The following is a 13,007-nucleotide window of genomic DNA, read 5'->3' as shown; positions in this document are numbered from 1 at the left end:
TCTCCAGGCCCAGGCACACACGGGCCGTCCGTGTCCATGTGTAGTACTGCAGGCTCTCTAGCCATTTCGAATTCGTGCAAAAGCCCAGAAACACCAGTTTTACTTTTATGAAATTACATGTTCATAGCTTGAGTTATACCCATGTTCGTGTTGTACATCATTATTTCTGATTCAAAACATTAGCTTCAAAGTACTGATCTTGAAAAACTGAAGTTTCCTGCAGAATATTATACTAATTTCAGGGTTGCTTTTGATGTGTTATTGTGCCAGTCCACAACCTTGGAAATTCTTGGTTAGTGCAATGTTTCATGCTCTGACAATTATCTTTAAGATGTTGTTTTTAGGTTGCCAGGTGTTAATTTAAACACACACTGGTCTGTGTGCTTGCGCGTGCACGCATGCCTACACACTCAAAACAGAGTGCCAGGAGCTGTAATTTAAAGTGGAATTGATAGAGCAGTATGTAATGTTTTATATTTAGGGCAAGCTCCTGATGTACAGCTTCATGTGACATCTCGTTTTTTAAAAGCCTAAGGCATCAGTAATCTTTATAGCAAGAATTCTGGTGCTGTGTTATGCATTCCAGGCTTACCTTCTATTCTGCCCGGTAAATATATGGCTTTTATGGACTTATAAATCATGACAGTAGGATTCATACATATCCAAAAAAGAAGAGATTTAAATCTTTACCGAGTTACCAAGATTTAATGTAATTTAGACATTATTCTTGCTTAGAAGTAACATTCTTATCTAAAGGCAGTATATTTCATATCTTTGAAGGTAACTTTAAAAACATATTGCCAGAGAAACAAATATTTATTAAGAGTGTACTGTATGCCAAGCATTATGCTAAGTGCTGGAGAGAAGGATGTGAAAGAGATGGTCCTGGCCCTTAAGTAACTCAAAGCCTAGGGAAAGATGCTAAAAAGTAATAGGTTAGGTGCTATTGGAAAGTTGTGATTTTATGATAGAGGTAGGAAGGAGTACTGTGTGGCGGGGGACGGAGTGGGGCAGGGCGAGAACTCCCCACTCTTCACATGGCTCTGAAACCTGAAGGAAAGGCTTCCAGAGGGGGTTGACGCTGCGCGAACTTTCAGGATGAGTAGTATTTAACAATGTCGTCAGCAGAGGCCAGGTTCACCTAACTGTCTATAAATTTGTCCTCCTCCTTTCCTCCCTTGCTTCCTAAAGCTCTAGTTTTGGGGGGAGCTGGGAGCTAAGGAAACCAAAAGAGTATACAGAACAGTTGGTGGTGTCCGTGGCTTGCTTCTCTTTCTCTCTCTCATTTACATACAGCAAAATGTGCAGATTTTTAATGAATGGTTCTATAACTTTTGACAAATGTATACACCTGTGTAACTGTCACCCCAGTCGAGATATATAGAACATTTTCATCACCTCAGAAAGTTCCAGCATGTTGAGGCTGGCTTTTTTCTGCCAGTGCAGCACTGTGCACGGGAATAATGGCCCTAAGTAAGGAATGAGGAGCCAGGTAGAATCTTGGATGGCCGCCTTTTCCTGTGGTGGAGACAGACATCCATAGTCCTTTGTTTAGACTTCCCTGGAACAGTCACCCATGTCCTGGTGGTCCTGGCTCATGCTGTGGCCTGGGTCAGGGTCCTTAAAGGAGTGAGTCTTTCCCGTCTACAGATGACATTCCTGAACCCTCATCATGTGCTTTTAGTCAGGTTTCCTGCAGGCCAGATGCCTCTGTGATGTCTTCATTGACATAGACTACTCTTGTGGTCTATCAAGCGTATGTGGGATTTATTCAGGTAACAGGGATTATTGTTCTACATTATTCCCTTTAGCTTACCGAGCATTTATTGAGTGTCCACCATGTGCCAGACTCTCTATTAAGCTCTGGGGTTCAAAACTTGAGTCAGATGCAATCCCTTATTCTCGAGTAGCTTCTGATCTACTGTGGGATGCGGGTGGTTAAGCAGAGAGCTACAGTGTGGTTGAGCAGAGCTGGGAAGGGGAGGAGGCACTAAGGCTTCTCTCTAGACTTAGGGTCTCAGCAGGAGCTTCCTGGGAACAACAGCAAGAATAGCTGTCACTTACTGAGCGCCTGCCAGGTGCTGGCGCGCCTCTAAGTGCTTGCCTGTTCACTCATTTAATCCTCTTAATGTTATTTTCCCCATTTTGTATATGAGGAAACTGAGCAGCAGAGAAGTTAAGTGCCCAAGACCATACAGCTGTTAAATGACACGAGCAAGGAATAAACTTTATTTTCAGCCACTTGGGGATTTCTTCCAAGTTGTTTGTTACTGCAGCGTAAACTAGCCTGTCCTAACTGATAAGGTCATCGGTGTGAGAGCGGTTGGAGAAGAGCCAGGTATATGCTGGCTACCCGAGTCTGGAGTGGGAGGAGGTAGAGGTCCGAGCAGCGGTGTGGTGATAAGACGAGAAGTAAGGGGACAGATTTGAGACAGAGAATCTGAGCAAGATAGGAACACACAAGAGGACATTTTTCTTTTGGGGGGCCTGTTATACCTGATTATTGTTATCCTTTTGGGAAAGAAGTTAGCCTTTCATTGTGCTTTATAATTTCAAGGACTACCTCTGTATTTTAGTGTATTTATATTGGGGATTTTGAGCAGAGATTAAAATACCATCTAAAATACTACGAGACTATAAACTCCATACTTTTTTGCTGCTAGCACAGTATATTGCCCAAGGGGAGTGCTCTGTGCATTTTTAGGGATGAACAAATGAATACTCTTAAATATAATTTTTTTTTACCGTTAAACTTCTCTAAGCTCTTATTTAATACTACGTGTGCTTATTTTTCATTTCCCTCTAATCTTTATAGGAAGACTAGGGGCAAAAATTATAATTGATAAAATTGTAATACAGTATAATAGATATAAATTCCCTTAAAAAGATGAAAATTAAACGTAATGTAGTTTTGTAATACATTTATGCTAGAAATTAACTATTTTCCTTTTTTTGAAACTTCTGAATCCAGTGAATAGAACATTTTATACAATCCTTTGCTCTTTATTTTTTTATCGTACACCTCTTCCCTGCTTTTGTCTAGTCATTATTAGTAATTACATAAAAATCTGTTTTAAGCTACACCCCAGGGAATAGCAAGAGTTAGTTGCTTGTCTAAATGGTCTTTAATTAAAGTCAAACAAAAATTAGGCTGTCGTGATGGAAATATTTTTAAAATGTTGGCTAAAACAGAAGAGGCTGATTTAAGTGCAATCAAGTTGAAACTATTTGTACTTAAATGGATTAAAGTATAATCTGGCTTTTTTAAAAAACCACATCTGTCTGGGATGTCGTAGGTGTGGTCCTAATTTTAAGCAGATGAATGGACCAGATAAGCCTTTAAGAGTCTTCTGACTTCCAGGTTTTTCTGATTTTTAAAAAACTTTTTATTTAAAAATATGTTTTGACTTCACTGTATGGTTTAAGTGAGCTGAACAACAAAAATTCATCATGAAAGATAATATTATACTCATAATAATTAAAAAGTGAAAGGCTTGAAATTCTAGGTAGAAAGTGAATCAGTCTTTTCCGTCTGTGCTGGCTCTCGTCCTGCTCTTTCTGAGGCTGCTTGGTAATTTTTCCTCCTTTCATGTCTCCCCCATGAATCCATCTTTCTCTCTTGCCGGGCGGGTACCTGAGCTTACTTTCCTCTGTGTGTGCATGGCCTAGCAGTGGGCTGACCCAGGGTAGACACTCAGATACTCGTGAATGCTTCCCCCTGCTAGAGGGAAGGGATGGCTGTTTCTTGTTCATCTTTGTAATAAGGAAAGATAACACATAAAGTAGATTATTTCGGTCAGAAGTAAATAACAGTAGAATTCTTTCGACTGTTGTATTTTCTTTGCTTAATATTGCTGATTATACAGACATAAACACATACACATATACACTTTGAATGTGACATCTTTGAATGTGTCTCTACAGCATACTTATTCTTTAAATAAAATAGTATTCTCACCCTGATTGGCTCAATTCTTATTAAATGTGCACTCTTGAACTTGTTGGGCCTTCCTAGATAAGCCTCAGACTTGGTCTGATCAAGACTCTTCCTTATAGTTGCTCTCAAGCTGGCTCAAGAAAAGCTGGGCCAGGTGTGTATTTTAAGGATACAGTGAGAACTTTTCTCCCCTCCACTGTTCCAGTGCCCAGAGCAGCACCAGTCATGGAGTAGGCTCTCCCTGCAAACTTACTGTGTGAGTAAGTGTTTGTAAGGAGTCTTGAAGGGCATGAGATATCCTTTACCACCTTTTCCTCCCCCAGTTCCAGGCTCCCCTTGCTTCTTAAATTCTTTTCTTTTCCTTTTTTTTTTGAGGAAGATTAGCCCTGAGCTAACTGCTGCCAATCCTCCTCTTTTTCGCTGAGGAGGACTGGCTCTGCGCTAACATCCATGCCCATCTTCCTCTACTTTATACATGGGATGCCTACAGCGTGGCTTGCCAAGCAGTGCCATGTCTGCACCCAGGATCCGAACCGGCGAACCCTGGGCCACCGAAGCGGAACGTGTGCACTTACCTGCGACTGGGCCAGCCCCTCCCCTTGCTTCTTTTCTCAGGCTAAGTGTTACTGGAGAAAGCGGCAATACCTGATTAATGAGTTCTATTCCAAGATTTTGCCAACCAGTTTTCCCTAGACCTTTCCAGCAGCCTTTTTACTTATCTCTAATCCTACAGTGCTTGTTGAAATCTTTTCCTCAAGTTCCACAACTGATCTGGATCACTCTCACTTTTCCAGAGCATCTACTCGAATACTGAAGCTAACTGAACTTACCTTCAGAAGCTTTCTTTCTAAATCTAAATTTTCTGCATTGTCATCTTCCCCTTTTCTGCATATGGGAGGAGTTCCTTCTCTTCAGGGCCAAATCCTCCCACTGTCCCCCTGACCCCCCACCCTCCCCGCCAGCGCTATTGCCCGTTGCTCTAAGACTGCTCATCATCTCCTCTCACTTCATGTTATCTTCCTACTCAGCTGGTCAATACAAAGTCGGGGTTTGTTTGGATGTGGTGGAAGGGTTTCTTTCGGCAAGATTTCTTTGATACAAAGTGCTTGCAGCTACTCTCCCTTCCCTCTTGTATCCTTCAGGCTTTGAGCCTGAACTCTTAGAAGACATCTACTTTGCTTCTGCTAAGCCAGGTTTGTTTTGCCTCCTCTCTTCCGACGTCACACTTTGACTCGCTGTTTATTATCCTTTGTCCTTTACAAAACCCTGGCAGTTTTGTTGACTTTTCCCCATCATCCTTTGTGATTTAAGCTAAGATAGGGTTTTCTTTTTTTTGGTATCAAACTCTTGCATGCTTTGGTGAAGAGGAGCTAAACAAGCTTTTAAGCAACCAAGGAATTTGTTCAAAATTGTGTTAAAATGAGACTTTCTGGATGGAACAAATAACAAAATTCCAAAACCACACATATATTTAGTAAGCTATTTGAAATTCACAGACATTTCTGCTCCTCACACATTCTCTTGAGTTCTCAGTGTCAGACAACTAGAATGTCAACCCCCTCTACTAGTATACTGGCGACCATAAAAATTCTTGTCCATTTTAAAGTCATTGGATTTGATTGTGAACAGCCTGACATCCTTTGTATGCACTGTTGATTGAGTTAATTTTCAACAACTGTTGTTTCCAGTAATCCTATTTTTTACAATGTAAATGATCATATGATAAATTTTCCATTTCGTAAATGATGAAAATCCCTTTCAGGAAATCTAAAGAGTCATGCTGATAGGAAAGCCATGTAAAGGAAAGTACGGGCTGTGGAAGAAACACCAAAGGGATCAGAGATCACCCTCCCAAACTGAGTTGGTCCTGGAACGCACTCCTTCCCAGAGTGGTGGCAAAAGGAAATGTTTGACGTAGTACAGGGAGATAAAAAGTAGTAGGTTGCTTCTGACCGTCAGAGTAATAGATAGAAATGCAGAGAGGAGGGAGACAGGTCTGAGCGCCCGCCAGCGGGAGGGAGGCTGAGAGAGCTGAGGAAGCCTGGCAGGCTTTTTAGTCAAGCCAAACTTTGTCAGCGGTTATGGAGAGAGGATAATTCCCCCGCGCACGAGTTATCTTTGAGGATTTGGGGAGCATTTAACTCCTCTAAATGCAATTGCTAATTGCGAGAAGCTGCTCTGGAGGGTCATCCTAGGACTGAGAGTTTGAGTGCTGCTGTTTTGCTCCCTACGTCCACTTGCACCTTGGCATTGACCAAGTGTACCCCTCTTGGTTACTCAGATCTTCTGTGCAAATGTTTCAGAAACGCCTTATGTCATAAATCACTCCTCAAACATAAATTATTTCCTAGCAAATTGCAAATCTTAATCTTGCTTTTCAAAATACTGGTTGTTCTCAGAGGGAAGCATCCTACATGAAAATTGTCCATGTGCATACCATTTGCTTGGGTAGGAAAACTCAGTTTCATATAGGTGACATTTCCCCTTACATTAAATTATAAATTTAATATGACTGCAACAATACTCTGAGGTTTTTTTCTGGAGCTAGATAAAGTGATTATAAGGTTTATTTAGATGAATAAATGAGCAATAACAGCCAGACAAATCCCCCCAAAAGGAAAATGATGGCTAGTTCTACCAGATAAGAAAACATACTATAAAGCTTCCACAATTAAAAACAGGATGGTATTGGCACATGAAGAGACAGGCTAATGAAACACAGTACAGATATCCAGAAATAGATAAAAGTGTTTGGATATTTAGTGTATGATAAAGATGGCATCTCAGATCATTAGGTGAAAAGAAGGGCTATCTAACAAATGGTGTATGGACAACTAGATATCCATTATCTTTTGATAAAATTGGATCCGTCTCTTACACCTTACATTGGTTTGGCTGAATTCCAAATGACAGAAATATAAATTTAAAAGCACCTGAAACCTACAAGTATCAGGGAAAAAAAATGAATGAATTCCTTTACCAACTGAGAATAGGGAAAACTTTCCTGTATAGTTCAATCTGAAAGCAGTCAGAGAAAAGCCTGATAAATTTATTTATTTACTTGTTTGTTTTTTGCTAAGAAAGATTCTCCCTGAGCTAACATCTGTTGCCAGTCTTCCTCTGGTTTTGTTTTTTTTCTGTTTGTTTGAGGAAGATTAGCCCTGAGCTAACAGCCGTGCCAGCCTTCCTCTACTCTGTATGTGGGTTGCTACCACAGCATGGCCGACAAGTGCTGTAGGTCTGCACCCAGGATCCGAACCTGAGAACCTGGACTGCCGAAGTGAAATGTGCCAGACTTAACCACAACACCGTGGGGCCTGCCCCAATTTTTCTTTTTTTCTTTTTTTTTTTTAGTGAGGAAGATTAGCCCTGAGCTAACATCCATTGCCAATCATACTCTTTTTGCTTGAGGAAGATTGTCACTGAGCTAACATCTGTGCCAATCTTCCCCTATTTTATATATGAGATGCTGCCACTGCATGGCTTGATGAGTGGTGTGCATGTCCATGCCCAGGATCTGAACCCACAAACCCCAGGCTGCTGAAGCAGAGCACACGAACTTAACCACTACACCACCGGGCCAGCCCTGATAAATTTAAACATGCTTTAAAAAAACACAAAAACCTTGCATAGCTCAAAACAAATGAGGAAAGTACAATGATAAATGACAAGATGGGGAAAAATATTTGCAACTTAAATCATAAATAGCTAATATTCATAATACATAGTTTCTAAAAATTAAGGAAAAGACCAATGGTCCTATGGAAAAATGAATAAAAGATAGGAACACTTTACAGAAAAGTAAATGCCAGAGGCCCTTGGACCAATGAAACAATACTCAGCCTTGCTCATAAAAAGACAGATGCACACTAAACTCTACGCTGAGATACTGTTTCTCACCTGTTCGACATAGGCATTCTCATATGTTGTGGTAGAAATGCAAAATGGAACAGTCCTTGTGGCTACAAATTTGATAGTGTCCAACAAAATTAATATGCATTTACTCTTTTAGGAAACCTTCCCAGAGACCAGCCCAAGACTGTTAATTGCAGCATTATTTATAATTCTAGGAAGTTAGAAACGACCCAGATGTCCCCAGCAGAAAGTTGTGGTGTATCCATACATGAAATACAATGCGCTATGAAAATAAATGAAGGAGTTCTCTGTGCATTCTGTGGAGGGGTTTGAGTGATGTATTATTGTATGAAAAGAGCAACCACAAACTTTTATAGTGTGCTGTCTTTTGTGTAATACAGGGGAGAACTATGAAAAAAAAATAGGTATATATAGACACATTTATTTTCATAAAGAGAAACCATGGAAGAATAAATTATAAACTAATTTTTAAAAACTGGTTAACTTTAAGAGGAAGGGACAACGTGAAATAGACAGGGATGGAAGCCAGAATTCTCTGAATGTACCTGTTTTATAGTATTTACTTCAAAATCCTGTGTATGTTTTACTTAATTAAAAAATTAAAAATAAAAATACAAATGCAATCTCTTGAACTAAAGAAACAAAAAAGGGAGAGAGGAAGGAAGGAAGGAATCTGACTATCACACAGAGGAAGTTGTTTGAAGTGATTGTGAAACATATTTTGCCTGTGAGCTCTGGTGGGACGTATCCTGGGAACAAAACAGCCCCAGAGAGATCGTAACTGCACTCTATTGTTAGGGACTGTATGGGCATTGTTATTCTGAACTATTCATATGTATGTATGTTTACACACTTAAGTATGTACATGCCACATACTGCACATCCAAGGTAAAGAAAATAAGCAATTATGTTTACACTATTAGATAGCAGGATTTTCAGCATAAAAGAGATACAAATATGAAACCAGAGAAGTTAAAAATTGTCAATGTAAAGTTTGAGTTGGAGATAGCAGTATGAATTCATGATTGGTAATTTTTCCTTCCAGAAAGTACATATTTCCTGGCTTTGTTCACTGAAAAAGACTAAAACACTGAGCCCTTGTAGCATCCAAATTGTGTTTTTTTAATACTAAAACCAGGGTTTTAAGGAAGCAGGGTTCTTTGGAGAAATGGCTGGTTCTAGGTGGGGCAGAAAATAGGGAGGATGAAGCGTGGACATATAGATGTGCACGAACATTGCCAAAGACTCCCAGGAGCCATGTCACAAGGACACATGTGCTGACTCGAAGGGTTGTCCACTGGCCAAGGAGGGGATGGTTTTAGGATGAAAAAGAAAAATGATTAAACGCATTAAATTCATAAAAGAGTCAGTTGATAGGGGAATCAAGGATGAAATGGTTAGACTTCTGCTCTGTGAGTAGGACATGAGTCCTGCAGTGGAGGGAAAGTAGAGATTGCCTAGAGAAGGAGACGCGTGGACTGGCCTTGAGGAAGGGTGGGTAACATTTAGTCATGTGGCAATGGAGGGAATATTCCAAAGGAATGAATTGTACCAGCAAAGGAACAGAGGAAGAAAAGTAGAGAGTGAGTACCAGTTTAACTGAAACCAGGGAGCATCTTAAATAGATTTGGTCAAGAAAAGTGGATGGAGGCCAGATTCCATAGGACCTGGAAACCAGCTGTGAGTACCTCCTGGCCAGGAGCCATGACTCTTCCGTTTTCTCTCCCTGAGTAGCCTGGTACAGTGCCTGCCCAGTTCAGAAAATATATGATGAATGAATTTACTCTGTACACATTAAGGGAGCCTGATATGAATAAAAACTCATTTAGTGTCAGGAAGTTTAAAAACTATGAAAAATTTTCTGCTGGAACACAAAGTATAGATATGTTGGTTGAATAAAAAGTAAACTTTGCCACAAGTACTTTGCCACTCTATAAATACATTTCTAAATAAGGATCCTGGGATGCAGTTTCACAGCGCAGGCTGTGTCCCAGATGGTAATACTAAGACTCGACTGAGTTGATTTTAGAGGTTTCTGGACTAATAATACTGCAACTTCTTGGGAGCCTACTATGTATCAGGCCCTGTGCTTCTTGCTTGTCTTTTACTTCTGAGAGGTGTTACCCCTGTTTTATGGATGAGGAACCAAAGCCATGAAAGTAATTTGCCCAAACCAGTTATAGCAAGGTATGACTGAAACATTGATCTGTTTGAATTCCATCTTAGGCAGTTTTTTTAAAATGTAGATTTCAACCCATTAATGGGGTACAAAACGAAATTAATTGTTCATAGCCAGAATTTTTTTTCTTTTTCTGAGGAGAATTGACCGTGAGCTACCATCTGTTGCCAATCTTTCTCTTTTTGCTTGAGGAAGATTGTTGCTGAGCCAACCTCTATGCCATCTTCCTCCATTTTATGCGGGATGCTGCCACAGTGTGGTTCAACAAGCAGTACTAGGTCCATGCTCAGGATCTGAACTTGTGAACCCCAGGCTACTAAAGCAGAGTGCGTGAACTTAACCACTATACCATCGAGCTGGCCCCCATGGCCAGAACCTTTTAAAAATGAGTTAGGATAAGATGGAATAGAAAATGTTTCATGGGGGCCGACCTCGTGGTCCAGTGGTTAAGTTCACACACTCCACTTTGGTGGCCCACAGTTTCACCGGTTGGGATCCTGGACATGGGCATGCTGCTGCTCATCAGGCCATGCTGAGGCAGTATCCCACATAGCACAACCAGAGGCACTCACAACTAGAATATACAGCTATATATGGGGAGCTTTGGGGAGAAGAAGAAGAAGAAAAAAAAAAAGATTGGCAACAGATGTTAGCTTAGGTGCTAATCTTTAAAAAAAGAAAAAAAGAAAATGTTTCATGTATCATATGAATATTTAGCAAGAACTGCACATATTGTAATAAATATTGTGGCCAATTGGGACAAATGATGTGAGAAACATAGGGGAGGGTACGTGATGAATACGTGCGTTGACTGGATATACCCACACATGCATGTTTCTGTATGAGTTTGTATATGTATATGTATGTTAAGTTCAGTATAAAATGATTTTTTTTTTTTTTAGATTGGAACCTGAGCTAAACAACTCTTGCCAATCTTCTTCTTCTTCTTTTTTCCTTCTTCTTCTTCTCTCCAAAGCCCCCCAGTACATAGTTGTATATTGTAGCTATAGGTCCTTCTGGTTGTGCTATGTGGGATGCCACCTCAGCATGGCTTGACAAGCAGTGCCACATCTGTGCCCAGGATCCGAACCGGCGCAACCCCAGGCTGCCGAAACAGAGTGCACAAACTTAACCACTTGGCCCTGGGGCCAGCCCCTAAAATGTATTTCTTACTGTGGGAAAGTTCAAAAAAATTTAACTAACATTACAGAGGGCTTTCTGAATGAGCTGGAGGGTGGCCAGACCGGGTTCTAAAGTGTCCTCTACTGGACCAGGTATAAGGGCTCTCCACGGAGCATGGTCCAGCCTGAGAGGGAGACACCTGATGAAGGTTGGCCTTCATGGGATGGCAGCTGTGTGAACATAAGAGCTCATTGCTGCCAGGCCCAGCCCCGGATTAGAGAGGGCTTTTTGAGGAGATGGAGGCTAAGGATCAGGATCCAGAACCTCACGCTCTCCATCCCTTGCCGTTACTCTTTAGCCAGTGAGTTGTTTCCCTTGATCACGTGGCCTGGGAAAGACTTCCCGCTCCCCTCACTGCTTCTTGAGCGGCCTTTGAGACAGTGTTCACTTGCAAAAAGAAGACAACAACCTACCCATACAGAAGAACTTTCGTCAGTCCTGGGAAAACAGTAGGTCAGCTGATTTGGCTCTCCAGGGCTACCCTTTTCCATTCATTCCCTGGTACAGAGTTTGATCACCTTTAGAGGACGTAGTCTCATAGGGCCTCTTCTCTTCAGGGCAGTCCTGGAAGCATCCTATCAGGGCTGTCACCATTTTCTACTTGGAGACTGGATCCCTGGAAAGCCCCCTATAGGCCATTCCAGCTGGTGTGGCAGCTCTCCCAAGAAGGGCTTCTGAATCCAGGAGACCACAGACATTTCTGTCTTCTCCAAAGTCTCCCATAGGGCTTCTTCCTTTTTCCCTCTTTGTTCACACCAGAATTAGAGAAGTTTCTAGAGTACAGAGATAGACTGGATGGTCTGCCTCTTTCTGTGTGATTGACACGATGGCCCTTCCAAGCAGGAAGGGCAGTGCAGGGGCTCTGCTATAGGGAGAGCACCCACTCAGGGAAAATTCCAGAAGACCTGGTGGTGACTTCCTCCTGCAGATGACCTCCCTCTGACTGTCCCAACTATCTGGCACACCTGCTGGCAACTAGCAGAGTAAGGCAAGCATAGAAGTCTTCTTCCTTCATCTCCTTAGAGCCCTGTATCTTCTAGGTCTCTTTCTTCTTAAATTGTCATACAGTAAAATTGACTTTTGGGGGAGAGTATACAGTTCTTTGAATTTTTCTCTATACATACAGATTCATGAATGTGACCTCCACTACCACAGTCAGGATACAGAACAGATCCATCACCCCAAAACTCTCCATTGTGTTCTCTCTTTATAGTTAACACCCTTTCCCTACCCATAACCCCTGGCAACCAGTGATCGCTTTTCTATGCCTATAGTTTTATCTTTTTGAAGTTTTCATAAAGTATGTAGCATTTTGGGACTGACTTCTCTCACTCGCACAGTATCTTTGAGAGTCATCCAAGTTATCAAAAATTAATTCCTTTTTGCTGCTGAGTATTATTCCATTGTATGGCTATACCACAGTTCGTTTATCCATTCATCCATTGAAGAACATTTTGGTTGTTTCCAGCTTTTGGCTATCGCAAATAAAGCTTCTGTGAACATTTCTATATAGGTTTAAGTTTTCTTTTCTCTGGGTTAAGTACCCAAGAGTAGGACTGCGGGATTGTACAGTAATATATGTTTAATTTTATAAGAAGCTGCCAACTATTTTCCAGAGTAGCTATACCATTACATTTCCACCAGCAATGTATTAGAATTCCAGTTGCTCCATGTCCTTGTTAGCACTTGGTATTATCACTATTTTTTATTTTAGCCATTCTCATAGGTGTGTAGTGGTATCTCATTTTGTCTGAATTTGTATTTCCCTGATGGCTAATGATATTGAACATTTTTTCATGTGCTTGATTTGTTATCCTTATGTCTTCTTTAGTG

At 41.0% G+C, this 13,007-nt stretch overlaps 1 protein-coding gene across 1 annotated transcript in view; it reads left to right on the top strand.

The window, feature by feature from the left end:
• ATXN10 (ataxin 10) overlaps positions 1-13,007 on the top strand; it is a 189,815-nt gene that overhangs the window by 101,816 nt on the left and 74,992 nt on the right. The window lies entirely within an intron of this gene.

The sequence above is a fragment of the Equus quagga genome, chromosome 19 (genome assembly GCF_021613505.1).
Source record: "Equus quagga isolate Etosha38 chromosome 19, UCLA_HA_Equagga_1.0, whole genome shotgun sequence".
Lineage (NCBI taxonomy): Eukaryota > Metazoa > Chordata > Mammalia > Perissodactyla > Equidae > Equus > Equus quagga.
The sequence above is the reverse complement of the archived record's forward strand: the minus strand, read 5'-3'. Positions and strand labels throughout refer to the sequence as shown.